The 22,766-nt window shown below is 43.1% G+C and overlaps 1 protein-coding gene and 1 non-coding gene across 3 annotated transcripts in view; both read right to left on the bottom strand.

Moving 5' to 3' along the window:
* The window catches only part of pag1 (phosphoprotein membrane anchor with glycosphingolipid microdomains 1), a 213,983-nt gene that overhangs the window by 112,288 nt on the left and 78,929 nt on the right, over positions 1-22,766 (bottom strand). The gene's annotated exons all lie outside the window — the stretch shown is intronic.
* LOC144680114 (U1 spliceosomal RNA) lies at positions 8,393-8,556 on the bottom strand. Its single transcript, XR_013576487.1, has one exon. It is a non-coding gene; the product is annotated as a U1 spliceosomal RNA (small nuclear RNA).

Raw genomic sequence — 22,766 nt, 5'->3', positions numbered from 1 at the left:
GTGACAGTGAAGACCCTCACAGATGCCTCATGCCATACAAGGTCTAGGGAATGATGGATGTTCTTCTAGGCCTGACTTGCCCTTAGCAACAGGCTACCCTGTGGTGACCCATCTGATCTGCATGGCCTCCTCTTCCATCCACATCAAGATAGCGATAACAGCTACTCCACCTCTGGTCCACTGGCACTCCAGGGCATTCTGAGCATGCTTCTCCTCAAAGCATAGACAATGTCAGTGCTGTCTCATGGTGCCTATGTACTGCTCACTCTGAGACAATGTAAACGCTCAGAAGCACGCTACTGGGATGACATGGTGAGGTGGCCATTTAGCCATCTTAGCGTAGCATTCACCTATGCGTGAGCATGGGTCTCGGGTGCATGTTGACTGGATGCCTCAATCCCAACACTGGTGCTTGATATTGATCCATACATGGGTCTACTACCTGGCCTCCGATTTAATGGGCACCATTCACTTAATAAATTTTATTAACACAACATTTCCATCATAAACTGTTTACTTCAGAGAGAAGAACCTGGAGGAGTGAGTGGCACCAATACCAGGTATGCCATACTCGACAGGCTTGTAGGTGATGGAGAACTCTCCAAGGTAATGGCCAATCATTTCAGGCTTGATTTCAACCTGGTTAAAGGTTTTCCCATTGTACACACCAACCATGCTGCCAACCATCTCTGGGAGGACAACCATATCCCGAAGATGAGACCATTCACTTAATGTTGGGCTTCCAGATGCCAGCTGTTAACGTCACTCACTTTTCTAGGCTGCACTTGGTCATTATATCTCCTTACGCACTGAATCCAGGTTCTGGCAACAACTCCTTGGCTGCTCATGACTTCTGTCACCTCCAATCAGGCCTTCTTAGATAAGGCTGATAGCTCCTTCCTCCCACTTTTATGGAAATAGGGCGTAACTCCTTTCATGGATTATTTCCACAAGAGCCGAAAGGGAGGTGGTGCTGATGGGTGGGGCAACCATTCCTTTCCTCACTGGTATCTCAGCAGTGCCTTCTCAGCTGTGCACCCTCTCGTTCTTGCTACTGGGTTGCAGCTGCAATGTGGGTTGAATTTTAAATAGATCTGTCTAGAAGCTCTATTTGCAGCTGGTATATTTAGTGACAGCCTTGGTGCCCTCGGAGACGGCGTGTTTGGCCAGTTCCCCCGGCAACAGGAGGCGGACGGTGGTCTGGATCTCCTGGGAAGAGATGGTGTGCCGTTTGCTGTAGCGGATCAGGCGGGAAGCCTCGCAGGCGATGCGCTCGAAGATGTCATTGACGAACGAGTTGATGACACTCATGGCTGAAGAGGAAATGCCGGTGTCGGGGTGTGCAATGTGGGTTGCCAGTACCAGGACCCAACCACTGTTAATTGGACAGCTCCCTCGCTGGCTGTCCCTTAATTGGCTGTTGATGGGAAAATGAAAGGAGAAGCCCTGCTGCCTGCCCCTGCATGTTGGCAACATGCATTTCCTCCTGATGTCAGCACTTCAATGTAAGTAATAAAATCTAGCCCCATAAATCTACTCTCCACCAATTGGTAGGAGCTATAAAATGAGTTTGCATAATCCTAATTCAATGTAGTAGTCTCAAGTTTAGGACACAAAATTGTTCATAGCCCAACACATATTGATGTAATTGCTCAGTCAGAACTGGTGTGATAAGTAGAAAAAAATACACCGATGAGGCAAGGAGTGCTTCTCTTGGGCTGAAGCAAATAGCTGGCTTTTTACTATAAACTTAGCCCATGCTATACATGATGCAAGAATACTTGGCGAGGAACTGAGATACTTTAATTTTTAAAAATGAAAACCCACAATATCAACAATTCAATTTTTTACCTATGAAACTGTTCAATACCAACTGCAAATCGCATAGTTCGACAAAGCTCCTCCATGCTCACCAACAGGCAATGAAGTACAACCAATGAATACAATAATTGTAGCGTGGGAGCAATTCAGAGCTTAATATGTGCTGCACATCCTTTATTAAACTAATTTATAATGAACTTGACGTCTTTTACACCGTCTTCATTTTAGAGTTCAGTTGGTCAAAGTTATAAATGTATTTGAATTATTGTCTAGTTGCATGCTATGTTCCCTGACATCTATATTACACTCCAGTGCTCAACTGTTTATGCTGCTTTGCTATTGTACATATAGTAGATTGAGATCCTAACTGTTTACACATGGTATTTAAATGTTACATGCTGGTACTACATGACTTTTCTTGAAATATAGATCTATTCCCAGAATGTCCAATTATGCTAGATTGTAACTTAAGAACCCAAGAATGCACGGAACAAAAAGGTTATTTTTAAATCAATAAGCTTATGCCTTTGTAGATTATTTAAATATGCTTCATTATGGACTCCAAGGATTTTCCAAAATTTTTCCTAAGCTCAACTCTCATAGATGTATTACCACTGTTCAGTTTTCTGCCTGACTTGACATTTCCAAGGTCCCAGAATTTCAGCAGCCACTGTGTTCTATGAAGCATTTAATCATCTAGTCTGGCCTTAGTATAATAAATATTTTACATAAGCATGCAACGTCCTTTAAATATATTTGTAGTATAAACCTGTCATGCTTTTCGGATTGATAAATATTTTAAAATTTACTTTATTGTCTTTGAATACATTTTACAGGAGTTTTCAAATTTCATATTTGCTTGCCATTTCTGATCTCTCCCCATTCTCATGTATTACACAACACTGTTTATTGCACCTGACTTAACATGATGGAAGAATCACAAGTTTAATCATATGTTAATTTTATATCTGAAGAAAAATCCAAGATAAAATATTTATTTGATTAACAAAATTCCTGCGTGGGGGGAAAAAACTTTCAGGACTCTTTCTGACTAACTTTACACAGGCCCCTGATTTCTTGGCTGGCTGCTGTATGGAGCAGGGTCTAATTCTCTATCTATCTAACCTGCTTGCTGACTATTTCCTGCAAGTCATGCCAGCTTCTGTCAATCCCTGCTGCGGGATAATGTAAAATAAAACTAAGCAGCAAGGTAAGTCAAAAAAGTACAGTAACTATAAGAAAACATTTAAATTAATATTTCTAATCAGAATGGTTATTTATTGAATGCAACTTAATACAAAAGAGACATATTTAATAAATGTTGAGATCACACAACTCATTTTTGTGAGTAAGAATACCCCAGTACAAATACCATTGACTATTTAATGTATGTGAAGTAAATTAAACAGGTGTGAAAGCTTACAGAAATTGGAGGAACAAACAACAGTGTGAAGAAATCTGAATGTTTCTTTTAAATCAGGGAACCATTTGTACAAATATTGAGAACTCAGTCTGAAGAATCTGCAATGACGTGATCTTCCATGTGTTAATTCATTCTTAAAATAATTTTCACTTGTACTGAGAACGTAAAGTCAACTTGCTGTTGGGAAATTTACTTGCAGAATTTTGTTCCCCATGTTACTCCTAAGCCTGAAATATTCTTCTTGTGTAACAGTATTTAATTATATTCCACCATATTACTTTGAAATACCTTGAACTAGACCCTTCTGTAAGCTACACAAAGTGCATCACTGTTGTATAGGCAACTTCAGCAGCAGCATCAGGCAGATAGCAATGAGATGAATGACCAGTTAATTTATTTCTGTGCTGTACCAGTTGAGGGAGAAATTCTGCTTATGGCACCAAGAGAACTCCCTACTCTTCTTGAAGAAGTCGCACAGAAAATGGATGTGGGGGAAAAAAATTATTTCCCAAGTGTCTCAGAGATGTCTCAAGCACTTGACATAATGAATGGTTTTTGGGAGCACAATGACTTTTACATAGACAAATGCAACAGCCATTTTGCACACAGCAAGGTTCCATAGTAGTAGGATGATCAGTTCAGGGGTGAATTCTGGCCAGAGAGGAGGACTCTTCCTTACTTACTTTCAAAAAACGTCATGGTTTCTTTGACATCTACCCAAAGCTCTGGCATGGGCAATCATTTATCGAAGGAAGGAAAAATCATAGAATAGCACAGCATAGAGCAAGGGTATTCAGCCCATCAGGTCTGTACTGCGGACTTAAATAAAAACAGAAAGTGTTGGAAATTCTCAGTCTGGCAGCATCTATAGAAAGAGAAACAAAGTTAATAGTTCAAGTTGCTGAGCTTTAATCAGAACTAGATGATGTTAGAAGTGAACAGCTTTTTAGCAAGTGCAGAGCCTGGGGAAATGGGGGTTGTGGGGGGGAAAAAGAGGGAGGAAAGGAGAAAGGAATTAAATTGATATCAAATTTTTCATACTCCAGAACATCCCAAAATTGTTTCAGAGTCTGGGCAGTTTTTTTTTAAAGTGAAGTTCCTGCTGAAATGCAGGGAGTTCAGCTTACAAAAGCTCCTACAAACAGCAATGAGAAAACTACCAGGTAATCTGTCTGAAATTTTTGGTTGAGGGATAAATGTTGGCCAGCACACTGGAATACTCTGCTATTCGTCAAATATTGCCATGTGATCTTTTACATTCACCTGAGAGGGCAGATGGTTCCTTGGACAACACTGCAGTACTCCCTGACAATCACTCTGAAGCAGCACACTGGATGATGTAATAGTGTCTCTGGACTGAAACATGAAAATAAGAGTGCTTCCACTAAGACTGACACCACAGGGCTCCAAAGAATATGGCCCGTATCTTCCGAGCTCCGGGGCGTCGTAACTGGGGGGATACCCCAAGGATGCATTGGGGGACACACCGCCCCAGAAGTCCCCAGGTAAGAATTGCCCGCCAATTGTCCAGGGAGTTCAAACTTCCTTTGGGCAATTGCCCTGCAGTCGGAACCATATGAAAGTGTGATTTAAATCAAACTTCAGATGGTCCCAAATGTCTTACCAGAATAGTTACCCAGGAAAAATTAGAAGAAATAAAACCATTTCTGACTCCTGAGTAACGATAGTACTCCCGCCACCCCACCACTGACACCCCCACAAGATTCGCCCCATTCCCTCCACAGGACATCCCCCCCCACCCCCAAACCAACCAAGGCCCCCTCCCGCAACTGACCCCAATTCTACCCACTTATCTTACAAACTTACCTTCTCCCTGGCTTCCGAAAGTGGCTGGACCTTTAAAATTATCGGCTTTACGACAGCTAGTGCCATAAAAGGGACGTGGCTTCCATGCCTCCGACTCTTCAGCCCTCGACACAAGGCCTCAGGAACGTGCTGCACTACAGAGTTCTCGTCCTGCCTGAGTTGGAAGCGCGGACAGGAAAGTAGTGGCTGGATTTCCAGGTAAGAAGCTAGAAGTGGAGTGGCAATCCAACTCTAATCGCCACTGCACAGAAGTTCAGGCCCAGAAAGAAACAAACTGGAGGGGCAAAGCAAGTAAAATATTTTATTTTTTGTTTGGTGGATACTCTTCTATTCTCCCTATTCTGACAGACCCTAAGTACACCAATTCCGTCAAGAGAAGATAGTGAGCCTTCTGCTCTTAAGCTTAATAAAAAGCTGTTCAATAGTCAACCAGATTAATTTAGCAAATTTTTATTACTTCATTCATCACTGTCCCTCCCAAACCACCAAGCAATTTTAGTCACAAAGATACAGCAACTGAAATATAATCTTGTACATCTTGTTTAGGTTTAAAACAGTCTCAGTAAGTTATTGACCGCTCTCCCTGTTCCTCCACCCACTTAAATGTTAATACCAGTTTCGACAGTACAGTAACTCCCCCTTTTAAGTTGCCTTATTCAGCATCATTTCGCTTTAGCATTGCAAATATAATAGGACCAGTGTGTGCACTTAGCACAAGACTTTCACTTTAGCATTGTTTCGCTATGGGGCCCACAAGAGAGTGTGCCACAGATCAGTGCCATTTTGGAACGGCCTCTCCAGTTTCCCTGAGACTCCCTCGTGCTGCTACCTTGCCTGACCCTCCTGTTCTGCATCCTTCCTCCTGGCAAGATGAATCACGTGGGTCTTGTATCTAGGTAGAAATGCTAATTAGCTATTCTTGAGAGTCCAACGCTCTTTCATCTTGAAACTAAACAGACAGTTTAAAGCACAACTGTTTGAAATCTGAAATTCTCAATATTTTTCTGGGACTTTGGAGACTCTCAATCTTCACTGCCATTGTCTACAAGCGTAAACACCTTGTACTTTCTTCCCAGTAAGACAATTTAAACCTTCCTTTGATCTCTAATAATCAAACCACCCAGGCTTACTATCAAGACAACTTCAGAACAGGTTATATGACCCCCTTCATTTTACCTTAAATTTAAAGATACAGTCCCAAAACGTAATACCCTTGTAAATCTCACAACTATAACAGTTTGTGACAGAAATAATGCTCTCAAGTCAAATACAGAGAAACTCAAATCTGATGGCAGATTTGATGATCTGTGTCTTGCTGTGGTCCAGGGATCCTAGTGGAAAATATATGCTTTAAATCTTAAAGTGTCATTGTACCAATTCTTCAGGATTTATAATAAGAAAAATATATACAAAAAGTGGTCTGCTTCAGGATTCCAAGAGTTATCTTCTAATTCATTTTCATACAAAGTGACGTTTTGAGTCAATACCTGCTACAATAAAATCATAGGTTATTGCTGGTAAAGATGTATCTTATGTGACAAGTGCCCATTCTAAAACAATGTTGGGGACCAACTATGAAGACCACAATGACCATAATCATTGGTCTGAGGTTGAACACAAAGCTTTCCAATGTTCACTGTTAGCTGTTCACTGCCTTGAGCAGCTGGGCCAACATATGACATACCTGTGTGAACTGGTCCATTTTTTTCTCTCATCATACAAGTGTTTGAATATACTGCAGCCATATAAAATTCCCTCTGTCACTATTAAGCCTCTAGCCACAAAAGTACTCTTTGCAAATTGCAAGAGATCCATTTTCGCGTCAAATGTGCAGATGTGCTGTGCATTAGGAGCTGCAATTAGACAAACACATTACACATTTCTTAGGCATTGCAGAAAAACCAGTGTAAAATGTGGTTACATCCAACACACAAATTAATCAGTTGGTCTTATTTGGACATCATTATCCAGATAGCTATTCATTACAATTACTTTTCCATCTGCCTGCTTGGTAAACATTGACTATGAAGCCCATATGAAATGCAGTAAGAACGAATATAATGCCTATGACTGATCCAGCTGCATAACAACATTAGACAAATAGGATTATAGAATGTAATGAAGTGGAACTAATGTGATTTTTTATACAATAATAGTCATTGAAGGAAGCAAGCTGTTTCCCTAGAGATTCCTTGGAACAATTCAAACAGCCAACTGAAGCACTGTACAACAGTTTTACACCATCAGTGCATAAGATTCTATCAAGTAATATGTTTGACTATGAGCTGAATCTTCCCCACTCTGAATTTAACACAATACTTGCTTAATCATTTTCCACGCAACTGCACATGCAGACATTACAAAACAAAAGGCCCTCTGGATAGACAATAATTATGATACATTAAGTTAGAAGCTTTTTCATAAAGACTCAAGCAGTAATTAGCAACTGCTTATTATCAGGTTTTAATTGCCTTTGACTCCGTCATGAACTCTTCCCAAACATAAGTAAATTGCTGAATCTTCCACAGACCGTTTTCAAAACTCTCACAATCATCCCAGAACGAAGGGAGAGTCAATTATACCTGGACACTGACAATTTCAGGTTGTTGTAACAATTTTTGTGAGCTCCATGATGTAAAAGCAGATCAAGTTTACATGTGGATGAATGTCACCATGATTATGAACTATTTAAGTGATATTTCCAAGTACATACAGGCTCTCTTACTTACACTGTCTTTAAACAATTAGGTGATGGGATGGGGTCAGGAGGGCAGTAAACACAGCAAAAGAGGTAGAAGGGGTACAGAGAGTAGAATGTAGAGCACGTTAATAACATTTACATGGTGGGGGCAGTGCGCAGTAGACAGAGTGCATTTGCAATGTGGAAGTGAGGCACTTTGGATGGCTACAGAGAGAACCAATGCCATGATGTGCCCTGGTAGCCACATGGGAATCCTATAAGCCTGTCCAGTTGACATAACAGTTTGGGTTAAGAGCAGGATAGAGGTTCAGTGAGGGAATAACAATGGATGCAACAGTAAATTGCACTGCACCATGTGTGTGCCATCAGGGAAAGAGAATTTGAATTGTTCCAAAGAGATCAAACAGAAGAGAGACAGCAGCAGCAACATGCAAGTGGGCCAGTACAATTAGTGCATCAGCAATGTATATACCTGGTTTAACCCAGCCATATAGTGTTAGATTTACTGTGAGATGCTCCTGGTCCAAGTGCAGTCAAATGCATGTTACTAAGTAGAGATATTTGTTTTCATACAGACTTGTTCAAGAAAGAAGTTGAAGTCTATTTTTTGAATTGTAAATCAGGGGAGAGCGCGAACGCAGTCCCCCACTACCACAAATTTTGCAGTCGAGTATCCCGCATTTGGGGACATCGCAGGCGTCAGCACACCCAAAGTGCAATGGGTTAGCCTCATCCTGGGAGAACCACCTTCATGATCATGGTGTCTCCCCTGCCAGGTTTTCATAAAGAACATAAGCTCCAATGGTTTCCATTACAGAACACTTGCACTGAATTTACACTTCACTGGTACCAATACAGTAAGCCCCCACTTTAAGTCACTGTGCTTAAAGTTGTTTCATTTTAGTTACTTTCTCAGGGCCAGTATCTCAGAACTACGTCATGATTTCTATTTTTACTTTGTTGCACGTCATTGTCGGCGGTGTCTTCATTGCATGTCGGCTCATTTAATGTTCATTTTACATTAGGTCCTGTGAACCCAATCAGCACCATTGTGAAAAAAAGTGTTTACAATTGAGGGAACTTCATTTTCTTTTTAAAAACCCCTTCGACAAAGTTCTGAGGAAAGCAAAATGTTTTTCTTTTGTAAGCAAAAAGTTGAAGACTAGGCTGCTCATCTTAGAGAGAGAGAGAGAGAGAGAGAGAGAGAGGTATTTGCTACTGTACACAGGTAAAGTAACATTGCTTACAAAAACAAAAATTGCTGGAAAAACTCAGCAGGTCTGACAGCATCTGTGGAGAGGAAGACAGAGTTAACATTTCGATTCCATACGACTCTTCATCAGGACTAAAGAGGAATACAAATGAGGTGAAATATAAGCTTGGGACAGGTGGAGCTGGATAGAGAGCCAGTGATAGGTGGAGGCAAAGGAGAGATTGCCAAAGGTGTCATAAACAAAAGGACAAAGGGGTCTTGACGGTGGTGATATTAGCTAAAGGATGTGCTAATGGTGATATTAAGGGTAAAAAGCAGGGTGAGCAAGTGACAGATGGACCTAGTGGGGGTGGGGTGGGGGAAGGGATGGAAATAGGCTAAAAGGTGGAGATAAAAGAATGGATGGAAATAAATTTTTAAAATAATAATAGAAATAAGTAAAATTGCTTTCCTGGTCTCAGGACTTGTTTGGGGGAAAAATACAGGGTGTACCCTCCAGGAGGCTGACTCTGCAATCGTCTGATTAATTTTGGAGCTCCCCTCAGCATAGAAATACTAGTAGGACAAATTTCATTGTGCTTACATAACCAAGTTAAATAAAGTCCCATTCCCCCCCCACCTATCCACATTGTAGGCATTGACAAAAAAAATTTAAATGAAATTTTTAAAGTTAATGGAAATGTGTCATGGTGGGAAGCAGAGGAGTAGAAGGATTTCTATAGCTATTAGATCGTTCAAGAACTTCCTAAATTGCTTCATGTACAATCAATTTCTTTGGAGACACGTGAATGCAGGTGGAGTGGTTGGCAGACATGATCCTGGTCATGGGAGTCATTTTCTTGAGAAAATTAGAAATGAGGGAAAGAGAAAAAAAAATGGAAAGAAAAGCGCACAAACAAGTAATAGAGTACAGATTACTTAGTGGTAATAGATTAACTGGGAGGGGTGTGTACACAAAAGAGAACTTGATGGAATAGAACAAAGATGATAAAGAGTTCTGTGAATAGGGATGAGAAATGAGGAAACTAACTTTGGGTACTTGCCATAAACAAAGCATTGCTTGGGAAATACTATACTTAGTAAAGAGCGGGTACATAACATTGAGAAGAATGGCAGTAGAGGAAGATCATTAGCTTGAGCAAAGATAAAGAAAAGAAAGGCTTGCAGTTACACATCATCTTTCATGACCTCTGGATGTCCCAAAGTACTTTTGAAGTGTAGTCACTTTTGTAATGTAGGAAACTCGACAGCCAATTTGTGCTCAGCAAGCTCCCACAAACAGCAATGTGGTAATGGTATTTACTGGATCCTTCTGGTGTATTTGTCACCCGAGTACCCACTCTAAGCAGTTGTCCTTTGGCTACGATAGCCCTGTTCTATGCACCAGTGCCATTCTGCCTATTGCCATCCGCCCCCTTATCTACCGTATTCTGATCTTCATAACTGTTGAACATGAGTATGCAAGGTACAGGGTGCCTGATTGCCTTGTATTAACTGCTCAGATCATGAAAGTTTACAATCAATCCCAATTAACCAAGATGAATGGACCTTAATACCTTAATGGACTACCATGTTGGAGAACTGCTGTCTTACCATCACACGCAATCACATTACCCATATTTTTCCACTCTTTATGACCCTCTCTTTTATAGTACACTAAATCCCCAGGATTGAAGTTAATCTTGGACTGTTTTAAAAGATGTCTTAGAGCTCTACGAGGCTTTGGTCTTGATGAATGCCCTCCTCTCCCTGCATGTAAGTGCCCAGGTAAAATGAAGCTAATTGTAGCCCCTTCTAGGTTAGATGGAGTAAAACATAGCACTGAGGTATTTTGGGATTCTTTCCTTAGGCCAACTGATAAGGACTATAGCAGCCAACCTTTTGAAGTGGCTTTACACAGACTGCCCATGCCAGGGCAGCTATTAATTTGCAGTTTGGTTGAACGGCCAAGATCTCACGAAGCATCTCATCAATCACCAAATGATTTCTTTCAGAGTCCATTGCTCGAAAGGACTTTTAGCCGCAGTGTTCATGACCACAAAGGGAAGCCTACAGATGAGAGATAATCTGAAACCATGGAATTTGAATTAGGAGGGAGGAATGATGGAAAGAGAAAGTATAAAAAATAAAAAGAATTTAGCCAAGTAAAAGTCTGAAGTGGAAGTCTAAAGGAAGCCAAGACAGGAAGGGACAGACTTCACACAATGTTGCTGTGTAAGACGTAGGGTCCCACAGCCTAAATGGTGCCATTTTGGTACAGACTCTCCTGCTCCCCAGTCCTCCCACTGGTTGATCCTCCTGCACCTCCAGCTTGCGGTTTACCTCCATGGCCCTGCAACTCAAAGCTGCCCTCACTCCATAGGTTGATTTCTGCCCTTCGACACTCATCTCCCAAGCCCTCGCTCACATGAGAGTTCGGGAGAGGGAAGCGTTGCGCAGGAGGGCCAGGTAGCAGGATCGGCAATGAGCCAAAGGGTCAAGGAGCGTGAAAGGTGTAAGCAGGAGAGTGAGGAGTGGAAGGTGCAGTGAGCAGGAGAGGTGGCGAGCAGGAGGCATGTAGACGGAATTAGCATATTTCTTTGATGTTGTTAAATTTATTTTATTATAGAAGTTATTTAGCTTACGAACACAGGAATGTAACTTCCGAGTCCCAGGGCAGTGTAACTGGGAGGGGTACCCTCCACCGCCCCACCCTGACCGACCGTCTGACCACCCACTCTGCGCCCTTAAGCAACCACCTGCCCTGCGCCCCCACCACCTCCCCCATCCCAACCGGCCAACCTGCTCTCCCAACACTCTCCAACCGGCCAACCACACCCCCCAAACCACCCCTCCCCCTACATTCTACTCACTTGCCTGAAAAACCTACTTTGTCCCTGGCTTGAAAGTGGCTGGACCTTTAAACTTCCCTGATTTATGGCAGCCAGTGCTGTAAGAAAAAAGCAGGCATAGTCTCCTTCCGTCCAATTCTGCAGCGTTTGACCTAAGGCCTCAGGAGCACACTGCCATGCACAGTTCTCGCCTGCCAGAGTCGAAAGGTTGGGGGAGACAGGATCAGGAAGATTCACAGGTAAGAAAGTAGAAGCAAAGTGACAATCCCACTCTGCAGAAGTTGAGGCCCATAGTAATTTAGCAATGTACAGTATTTAAATTTAGAAGGTATAATGTTTAGATTTTTTTCTCTGACGGGAAAGGTCCTACCAAACCTATTTAAGGCTTTTACATTGGTTGTAATGGGAAATTTAACTTACTCGAATAATGTTCTTCCATTTAAAGTTGTACTTATTAGGAACACAACCACAATGTTAAGCAAGGAATTACTGTATTTGAAGTGGCCAGTCAGTTCAATTTATTTTTAAGAAATCAGAAAAAAATTGAAGTCATCCCAGAGAGCTGATGAACAGCTAACACAACACCAATCTTTATAAAAAGCAGAATAGGGATCCAGGAAAGTTAAGACCGATGAATCTAATATCTGTTGTAGATAAAGTATCTGAAAGCATCCCACGGGTGAATAAAGAAACAGTTAACCAGATGTAATATAGCAATTCCTTTTGAAAGTTACTATTGAATCTGCTTCCACTACCCTTTCAGTCAGTGCACTCTTGACCATAACTCTGCACAAATGGAATGGTATGTGCATCCAGTGGCTTGGGAAGTCATGGATGCACCATGTGTCCTAGACAAACACATCTTCAGGATGTGTCACCAGCTGCAGAACCTTGAGCTTTGGGTTTCAGAACTTGAGCAGCGGCTGGAGTCACTGTTGTGCACCATGAGGCAGAGAATTATGTGGATAGCATGTTTAGGGAGGTGGTCACGCCACAGGTTCAGAGTATGCAGGCAGAGAGTGAATGGGTGACTGCCAGGCAGTCTAAGAGAACAGGCAGGTAGTGCAGTAGTCTCCTGAGTCAATCTTACTGGCAGACCATTTTTCCAATTTGGATACTGATGAGGGCACTGGACCCTCAGGAGTAGTATACCCAGAGCCAAGTCCGTGGTACCACAGATGGCTCAGCTGCACTGTAGAGGAGAAAGAAGCAAGGAAAAGCATGAGTTACTGGGGATTCAATAGCTAGAGGAACAGACAGGCATTTCTGTGGTTGTAGACATGACTTCAGGATGGTAAGTTGGCTTCTGCAGGATAATGGCTACCGTGACCAGATCATTTTGTGCTATATATCACGCAAACTCTTGAATGAGCTTAATGCTGCCACTTTCGGTCATGAAAAATGCCCAGTCTACCTGGATTGCCCTGTAAGGGCAAGGTATCTCAAAAACTTGAGCAACAGGTGAAGCTAGCTGTTTCACACTGCTACTATGCATTAGCAATGAGCAGTATTCGCCACTAACAGGCTGCTGTCAAGCCAAAAAGATGTTCTGCCTATCACACAAATGAGTGATGTGGTATATGATTTTCAGTGCCGGTGTGATGATAGGTATGTAGGCCCAAAGACTGGCAGACTGCATCAAACAGCATGTCCCAGCTGCTGTTCGCAATGGGCAAGGTACAGACTGTATCCAACCAGCCCGTGCATGCAAAACTCAAAACAGTGGCCAACATTAGCTGTGAGTCCGCAATTGGACAATATTTGCTAAATAATACTCAGTGTGCTAAGAATTACACTGACAATCAATTTAAGATTGTCATTTGGGCTTACAGTGCGGTAGATTTGCGTGTACTGGAAGCTATATATATATATTAATACACAGGGCCCTGTTCTTTGCAGACAGAAAGAACATGTACATACATTGCGCCTGTTTTAGCTAAACAAAATAAGTGACAGCCATTTGCTGACTCATTCCTCAGGACAATGCCTTCATCAATCTGGGTCAAGCTGCTTGCTTAAATTTCAACCGATGCTTGGCAGTTAACTGTCAGTCACTATCATTGGTGCATTCTCCATGGCAACTCCTCCACCAGAGTCCTCTTGGCAACCAATCACCACTCTCTTCTCCTACAGTATGAATTGTTTGCCACTTATATTGGTTTTCTTGCGAAGTGTGCTGATGAATGCAAGGCGAAAAGCTTAGACATATATTTTATTTCAGAAATACTCAATTCTGTACTACCAAACTATAAATGTACATTCCTCTGAGACACAAAAAGTCAACAGGAAAGGTGAATCTACCAGGCCAACAAAATAAGTTAAAGACCGCAGACCGCATTAGATCAAAGGAAGTGGTTTATAAAGGTTGCCAGAAAAAGTGGTAAACCCGAGGATCAGCAGCAATTTAGAATCCAGCAAAGGAGGACCAAGAAACTGATAAAGAAAAGGACAAGAGAATATGAATGCAAGTTAGCAAGAAACAAAGGTGGATTGTAAAAGCTTTTTTAGGTTTGAATAAAGGAAAAGATTAGCAAGGACAAATCTGGGTCCATTACAGGTGGAGACAGGAGAATTGATAATGGAGAATAGGGAAATGGCAGAGAAACTGAACAATTACTTCATGTGTCTGTCTTCATGAAGGGAGATACAGAAAGTCTCCCAGAAATACTAGGAAATCGAGGGTTTGTGAAAATGAGGAACTGAAAGAAATTATTAATGAAGAGGTAGTACTCAAAAAATTAATTGGATTGAAGGTTGATTAATCCCCTGAACCTGATGGGGAACACTCCGGAGTGTTGAAGGAGCTGGCTACAGAGATAGCGGATGCAGTGGCGGTTATTTTTCAAAATTCTAAAATTTCTGAAAAGGTTCCTGCAGACTGGAAAGCAAATGTAACCCACTATTTAAGAGAAGGAAAGAGAAAACTTAACTACAGACTACAGCTCTGAAGAGGAGTCATACGGACTCGAAATGTTAACTGTTTCTCTCTCCACAGATACTGCCAGATCTGCTGAGTCTTTCCAGCATTTTCTGTTTTTATTTCAGATTTCCAGCATTCGCAGTATATTGCTTTTATCTTCCTGACCTACAGACTTGTTAGTTTGATGTCAGTAGTAGGGAAAATATTGGAATTTATTAAGGATGTGATAACCAGACACATGGAAAATAATGATGTGATTTGGCAGAGTCAACATGGGTTTATGAAAGGGAAATCATGTTTGACAAACCTGTTGGAGTTTTGAGGATGTTGCTTGCAGCATACAAACATTCGAATTAGGAACAGGCATAGGCCATTCAGCCCATCAAGCCTGCTCCGCGATTCAATAAGATCATGGCTGATCGGATTACAGCCTCAACGCCACACAACTGCCTACTCCAATAACCTTTCACCCCCTTGCTTATCAAGATTCTATCTGCCTCTGCCTTAAAAATATTCAAAGACTCTGCTTCCGCCACCTTTTGAGGAAGGGTGGTCCAAAGACTCACAACCCTCAAAAAGATTTCTCCTCATCTCTGTCTTATATGGGCGACCCCTTATTTTTAAACAGTGTGGCCTAGTTCCAGATTTGTCCACATGAGAAAACATCCTCTCCACATCCAAGCTGTCAAGACCCCTCAGGGTCTTATGTGTTTCAATCAAGTCACCTCTTATTCTTCTAAACTCCAGCAGATACAAGCTTAGCCTGCCCAACCTTTCCTCACAAGACAACCCACTCATTCCAGGTATTAATCTAGTAAACCTTCTCTGAACTGCTTCCAATGCATTTACATCCTTCCTTAAATATGGAGACCAATACTGTACACAGTACTTCAGATGTGGTCTCACCAGTGCCCTGCATAACTGAAGTATAACTTCCCTACTTTTGTACTGAATTCCTCTCTCAATGAACGACAACATTCTATTTGTTTTCCTAAATACTTGCTTTACCTGCATGAGGTGTTTGTGATTCATGCACTAGGACACCTAGATCCCTCTGCATCTGAGAGCTCTGCAATCTCTCACCATTTAAATAACATGCTACATTTTTATTCTTCCTGCCGAAAGGGATAATTTCACATTTTCCCACTTTAGACTCCATTTTCCAGGTCTTTGCCCACTCACTTAACCTATCTATATCCCTTTGTAGTCTCCTGTATCCTCGTCACATCTTACTTTCCTACCTTTGTGTCATCAGCAACTTTAGCAATCATACCTTTGGTCCCTTCATCCAAGTCATTTATATAAATTGTAAAAAGATAAGGCCCCAGCACTGATCCCTGTGGCACACAGAATCTTAATGGCACAGGAAGCGGCCCTTTGGCCCATCACGTTTGCACTGGCTCTCCAAATGAGCATTATGACCTAGTGTCATTGCCCTGCCCTTTCTCCGTACCTCTGCACATTGTTTCTATTCAAATAATCACCTATTGCCCTTTGAATGCCTCACTTCCAGGCAGTGCATTCCAGACCCGGTGAAGAAGAGTCACATGGGCTCGAAACATTAACTCTGTCTTTCATTCCACAGATGCTGTCAGACCTGCTGAGCTTTTCCCAGCACTTTTTCTGTTTCAACTCCCTAATCTTATTTATTATACTCCATGCATTCACACACACGCATTGTAACACTGATTTAGATTTTGTTACTTTCTCCCTTACCCTGACTTTACCTATTAACTTACTATTCCCTATACCAAATCTATCTGTCCCTCCCAGTATTTTGTGCACCCCGGTATTCCTCTCTAATACTTTTTCTTGGTTCCCACACCCCTGCCGAGTTATTTTAAAACCCTCCCAACAGCACTAGCAAAACGCCCTGCAAGGAACTCAGTCCCAGCTCTGTTCAGGTGCAACTCACCCGGCTTGTAAAGGTGCCATCTCTCCCAGAGCCAGTCCCAGGAATCTAAAGCCCTCCCTCCTGCATCATCTTTCCAGCCATGCATTCATCTGCCTTATCCACCCATTTCTGTACTCACTGGCAAGTGGCACTGGGAGCAATCCGGAGGTTACTATGTTAGAGGTCCTGCTTGCTAATTTTCTACCTAGCTAACCACATTTCGAAGCTGGAGCTGCGGGTGGATTCACTGTGGAGCATCCATGATGCCGAGATTATTGTGGACAGCATGTTCAGTGAGGTGGTCACACCGCAGGTAAAGACTGAACCCAGGCATAAAGGAGATGGGTGACCACCAGGCAGAGTAGAGGAAGGCAGGTAGAGCAGGAGTCCCTTGTGGCCGTCCCCCTCTCTAACAGATATACTGTTTTGGATACTGTTTGGGGAGGCAACTTCTCAGGGGAAAGCAGCAGGAGCCAAGTCCATGGCACTACAGGTGGCTCTGCTGCACAAGAGAGGAGGAAGAAGAGCGGCAGGGCTATAGTGATAGGGGGTTCAATAGCAAGGGGAACAGACAGGCGTTTCTGCTGCTGCAAAAGAGACTCTAGAATGGCATGCTGCCTCCCTGGTGCCAGAGTCAAGGATATTTCGAAGAGGCTGCAGGGCATTCTGAAGGGGGAGGGTCGTGGTATTTACTGGTGCCAATGACATAGGTAAAAGAGGGGTGAGGTCCTACAAGCTGAATACAGGGATTTAGGACGTAAATTAAAAAGTAGGACCTCAAAGTAGTAATCTCAGGATTCTACCAGTGCCTCAAGCCAGCGAGAGTAGAAATAACAGGATATATCGGATGAATATGTGGCTCAACAAATGGCGTAGACAGGAGGGATTCAGATTCCTGGGACATTGGGACCGGTTCTGGGGAAGGTGGGACCAGTACAAACAGGACGGGATGCATCTGGGCAGGACTGGGACCAATGTTCTCGGGAGGGGTGGCTGGGGAGGGTTTAAACTAGAATGGTAGGGGGATGGGAACCTGAGCAGGGAGACAGAGGGAGACAAAGGCTAGAAACGAAAGATAGAAAAATAAGAAGCAAAAATGGAAGGCAGAAAAAACAAGGGCAAAACACAAATTGGGTCATAATGCAAAATAAAGCTAAAATGACTAGCAAGGTTAAAAAGACAAGTCTAAAGGCATTGTACCTTAATGCACAGAGCATTCACAATAAGGTAGATGAATTAACGGCGCAAATAGATATAAACTGTTATGATATAGTTGCAATTATGGAGGCATGGCTGCAGGGTGACCAAGGATGGGGACTGAACACCCAGGTGTATTAAATATTTAGGAAGGACAGACAAATAGGGAAAGGAGGTGGGATAGCACTGTTAGTAAAGGAGGAAATCAATGCAATAGTGAGGAACGATATTGGCTCGGAAAATCATGGTGTGAAATCTGTTTGGGTGGAGATAAGAAACACCAAGGGGCAGAAAATGTTGGAGGAGGTTGTCTATAGGCCCCCAAGCAATAATGGAGATGTAAGGGAAGGCATTAAGCAGGAAATTAGAGAAGCATGCAATAAGGGTACATCTGTAATCATGGGTGACTTTAATCTACATATAGATTGGACAAACCAAACCAGGAATAATACTGTGGAGGAGGATTTCCTGGAGTGTGTTACGTGATGGTTTTTTAGACCAATACGTTGAAAAACCAGCTAGAGAGCAGGCTATCCTAGACTGTGTATTGTGCATTGAGAAAGGACTAATTAACAATCTTGTTGTGCGGGGTACCTTGGAGAAGAGCGACCATAAAATGATAGAATTGTTCAATAAGATGGAGAGTGAAGAAGCTGAATCCAAAGATAGGGTCCTGAATCTAAATAAAACGGAACTACGAGTGTATGAGGCGCGAGTTGGCAATGATGGACTGGAGAACCTTAATAAAAGGGTTGCCTGTGAATAGGCAATGGCTAATATTTAAGGAACGTATGCATGAATTACAACAATTATTCATTCCTATCTGCCGCAAAAATAAAACAGAAAAGGTGGCTCGAACATGGATTACAAGATAAATCAGGGATAGTATTAGATTCAAAGAGGAGACACACAAAATTGCCAGAAAAAGCAGCAAGCCTGAGGATTGGGAGCAGCTTAGAACTCAGCAAATGTGGACAAAAAGATTGATCAAGAAGGGGAAAATGGAGTATGAGAGTAAACGTGTAGAGAACATAAAAACTGGCTGTAAAAGGTTCTATAAATATGTGAAGAGTAAAAGATTACCAAAGACAAATGTAGGTCCCTTACAGTCAGAAACAGGGGAAATTATAATGGGGAACAAAGAAATGGCAGAAGAATTGAACACATGTTTTGGCTTTATCTTCACAAAAGAGGACACAAATTATTTCCCAGAAATGTTAGGAACCTAGTGAGAGGTAGGAATTGAAGAAAATCAATATTAGTAAAAAAAAATGCTAGAGAAATTAATGGGGTTAAAGGCTGAAATATCCCCAGGGCCTGATAATATACATCCCAGGGTACCAAGGGAAGTGGCCCTGGAAATATTGGATGCATTGGTGGTCATCTTCCAAAATTCTATAGACTCTGGAACAGTTCCTACAGATTGGAGGGTGGCAAATGTAACCCCACTATTTCAAAAAGGAGGGAGAGAAAAAACAGAGAATTACAGACCAGTTAGCCTAACATCAATATTGGGAAAAAATGCTAGAGTCTATTATAAAAGGCATGGTAACAGAACACTTAGAAAGCATTAACATGATTAAACAGTCAGCATGGGTTTATGAAGGGGAAATCATGCTTAACTAATCTACTGGAGTTTTTTGAGGATGTAACTAGTAGAATAGATAAGGGAGAACCCAGTGGATGTGGTGTATTTGGATTTCAAGAAAGCTTTTGTTAAGGTCCCACATAAGAGGCTAGTGGGCAAAATTAAAGCACATGGGATCAGGGGTAATATATTGGCAGGGATCAAGAACTGTTTGACAGACCAGAAACAGAGTGGGAACAAATGGATCTTTTACTGGATGGCAGACTGTGAAACCAAATGCAATATTTCCAAGCTTGCTGACGACACAAAACTGGGCAGGGTTGTGAATTGTGAGGAGGATGCAAGGAGGTTTCAGGGCAATTTAGACAAGTTGTGTGTGTGGGCAAACACATGGCAGGTGCATAACGTGGATAAATGTGAAGTTATATGCTTCGGTGTGAAAAACAGAAAGGCAGAGTATTATTTAAATGGTGGTATATTGGGAAATGTGGATGTACAAAGGGATCTGGGTGTCCTTGTACGCCAGTCAATGAAAGTAAACAGGCAGGTGCAGCAAGCAATTAGGAAGACAAATGGTATGTTGGCCTTCATTGCAAGAGAATTCGAGTTCAAAAGCAGGGATGTCTTACTGCAATTATACAAGGCCTTGGTGAAACCACAACCGGAGTATTGCGTGCAGTTTTGGTCTCCCTACATAAGAAAGGATATACTTGCCATCGAGGAAGTGCAGCGAAGGTTCACTAGGCTGATGCCGGGGATGGCAGCACTATAATATGAGGGGAGATTGGTTCAACCGGGCCGGTATTCCCTAGAGTTTAAAAGAATGAGAGGGGGTCTGATTGAAACGTTTAAAATTCTAACAAAGCTAGACAGACTAGACACAGGGAGGATGTTTCCCATGGTTGGGGAGTCTAGAACCAGGGATCCACAGTCTCAGGATATGGGGCAGGCCATTTAAGACTGAGATGAGGAAAAATTTCTTCACAGAGGAATTCTCTACCACAGAAGGCTGTGGAGGTGGGGTCACTGAGTGTATTCAAGAAAGAAATTGATAGTTTTTTGGATATTAGGGGCATCAAGAGGTATGGAGAGAAAGTGGGAGTATGGCATTGAGATAGAGGATCAGCCATGATCATATTGAATGGTGGAGCAGGTTCGAAGGGCCAAATGGACTACTCCTGCTCCTAGTTTCTATGTTAACCGGATTGTAACAATGTCCAATTTCTCTAATACCTCCTCATTTACTTTGACATTGGCTGCATCCACCATCACGAAAGAAGGTGCTAAGTACTCATTTAGTGCCTTCTGCCTCTACAAAAAGTTCTCCTTTTTGGTTCCTAACCTGTTCACACCTCCTTTGACTACTTATTACTATTTTTTGTTTATAAAAGATGTTTGCATTCCCTTTTATGTTACCCGTTAGTCTAATATCACACATTCTCTTTTCCCCTCTTATTTTCTTTTCATTTAGGTGAGGCGAGGGTGACTTCACTTGACATCAAGGTAGACTGAGGAGCACTAATAAAATTGAAAGTAGTGGGAATTAGGTGAAACCTTAGCACTGGTTAAAGTCATACCAAGCACAAAACTGTGGTTGTTGGAAGCCAATCATCTCAGCCCAAGGACATCTTTGCAGGAGCTCCTCAGGGCAATGTCCTCGTCCACCTGCAGATGTTACATCAGTGATCCTATCCCCATCATTCGGTTAGAGCCAGAGATGTTTGGTAGAATTTTCTGCCTGTCGGGCGGGCGGAGCTGGTTAGGGCACGGACCCGATCGGCGCCAGTGATTGGGTCCGTGCCACCATTTTATGCGGGCGGGCCAATTAAGGCCCGCCCAGCGTATTTGCTGACTCCCGTGAATAGCGGGAGTGTGCGGGCAGCAGTCGTGCACAGACCGCCGGGTCCAATGACGACCCGGCAGTCTGTTTAAAGGAAGGCCTGGTAGCCTCCTGTAGGCTGCTCACAATGGCCACTTCGAGGTCACACGGCAGGGGGTTGGCTGAGCAGGGCACGCTGGAGGGAAGGGCAGAGGAGCAGGCCAGGCTGCAGGGTCTGCCACAGGAGCAGGGCAGGCCAACAGGGAGCCAACGCACCCCTCGTTTTTCAGATGAATGCCTTACTGCCCTCCTTGAGGAGGTGGGAGCACGGCAGGAGGTGTTGGTCCCCCAGGATAGGAGCAGGGCCTCCCCCACATGACCAAACATGCCTGGGAGGAGGTGGCAGAGGTGGTGAGCTCCCGTAACATGGTGCAGCGCCCCTGGATCCAGTGTCATAAGCGCTTCAACGATTTGTTGCGCTCTGGAAGGGTGAGTACCATGTTGGCATTGGGCATTTGACCCAGCAGGCAGCCTTAGCCTTTGAGGCTCCCCACCCCACTTCCCAAACAAAGTCTTACTGTCGTGACTGCATTGAATCATGTTGGGCATTTTTCCTACACTGGGGCAAGCAGATAGTGCCCATGCTTACATCAGCCTGAGTGGTTCATGAGGAGATGAGTTCTCCCTCGCACCATGTGTTGCTCTTAGTCGCACATGACTAGTCTGGGGGCAGAAGATGCAGCTAGGCGCACACTCAGAATTCCAACACGTCCTATTCACGGTGATGAGATGATGGAAGGGGAGCCTCAATGTGTCCTGGCCAAGAACCATCTGCTGCCCTCGGTACTGCACGTAGTTGCGCCTCCTTGCTATGGGAGCAAAGGCTGTGTGTTTCCTAAAGTGATGTACGCAGAATGTGTCCAAGGTGGCTGTTGGGGGGGTTGGGAGCAGGCGTACTATCTTTGTGCGACTGATCAGCAGTAGCTGGGAGAGGAGGCACTGGAGGCCTGATATGGGCCACGGTGGTTGGGGTGTGGCATGCGCGTGCAGAGTCCTTGTGCAAATTGCCACAATGAATGGTGTTCTCTGTTTTTCAGGAGAAGAATACTCAATACGTCGGAGCGTTGGAGGACTGGAGGTAGCCAGGTTCACCTCATGGTATTAAGCCGTTTCAAACAGGAGACCCTGGAGCTTGGGAGGCGCCATGCACCCAGGTCAACTGTCGGTGAGACTGGGGTGGAACGGCCAGGTATTTGAGGCCAACAGTGAGATCCGCAATGTCCTCCCAACATCCATAGCACTGATGATTGTTTAATTTGTTATTGCTGCAACATTGCTCAGTCACAGAGTGATAGAGTCAGAGGTGTAGGTCATAGAAAAAGGTCCTTTGGCCCTTCAAAGATGCGCATGTCAAACACATTCCTAAGTCTACTAATCCCATTTCCCATCACTATGACCATGGCCTTGTATGCCACAGCATCACAAATGCACATCCAAATACTTATTACATGTTAGGAGGGTTTCTGCGTCCA

Source organism: Cetorhinus maximus, chromosome 4 (genome assembly GCF_964194155.1).
Source record: "Cetorhinus maximus chromosome 4, sCetMax3.hap1.1, whole genome shotgun sequence".
Lineage (NCBI taxonomy): Eukaryota > Metazoa > Chordata > Chondrichthyes > Lamniformes > Cetorhinidae > Cetorhinus > Cetorhinus maximus.
Note: the sequence above shows the minus strand (reverse complement) of the source record. Positions and strands in the feature narration are given on the sequence as shown.